Genomic DNA, 838 nt, shown 5'->3' on the forward strand with positions numbered 1-838 from the left:
TATATATATATATATATATATATAATCCTTTGTCTCTTTATTTGTCTGTTCCCAATGCCTTCTCAAACGGCTTAACGAAATCAAATCAAATTTTACACGGTAGTACGATGAGACCACGTGAGTGTCAGGATGTCACTTTTGGTCTCCCAATGCATTCTCAAACACCTCAGCCAAATCAAATCAAATTATATACGGTAATACTATGAGACCGCGTGAGTGTCAACATGTAATTGGTTTGGGATTAAAACTATGCAACATTGTTCGGTATTACATGTCAAAAGTCAATTCATTGTCTCATTTATCGTTTAATTAGCAGTTCCATACATGTGTTTCTATTTCGTTCATTTGCTTATATTTCGTTAATGCATACAAAAATACAGACATACTGTATACATACCATGCGGTAAGCCATCTTGCTTTAATTTTTCAAGTAATTCATTACTACATATTCTCATGTGACTGTATAGGCCCACTTCATGTTTCTTATTTTACAGTCACGGCAGCAATTCAATGTCAGCCCTTCGCCTTCTGCAACATTTCAGCAGTTCACTTACACGTTGCTATCTCCCATTGCAGCCCATTTCCGGAACGTACTCATTTACGTACAATATCTCCATCACACTTCCGTTCATTTGACTGTCAACTATACGATGGGTCGTGTTAGACGCAGCGCTGACCGCCTCAAAGGTGGCTTCAAAAATTACATATCCCCACTCCTAATTTTCCATGATACGTTAGGGCCTGGAATCCGCCAAACGGACGTATTACATGTCGCTTAGTTGAATTAGTCCATCATTTACTCCACACATGTTTTGTTGTCAATGCTGCATTTTCCCGT

The 838-nt window shown here is 38.3% G+C and overlaps 1 protein-coding gene across 1 annotated transcript in view; it reads right to left on the reverse strand.

Annotated features, from left to right (window-relative positions):
• LOC106869541 (obscurin) overlaps nt 1-838 on the reverse strand; it is a gene marked incomplete at its 3' end in the record, with an annotated part of 380,350 nt that overhangs the window by 122,268 nt on the left and 257,244 nt on the right. The window lies entirely within an intron of this gene.

This window comes from Octopus bimaculoides, chromosome 1 (assembly GCF_001194135.2).
Source record: "Octopus bimaculoides isolate UCB-OBI-ISO-001 chromosome 1, ASM119413v2, whole genome shotgun sequence".
In the NCBI taxonomy this organism is placed as follows: Eukaryota; Metazoa; Mollusca; class Cephalopoda; order Octopoda; family Octopodidae; genus Octopus; species Octopus bimaculoides.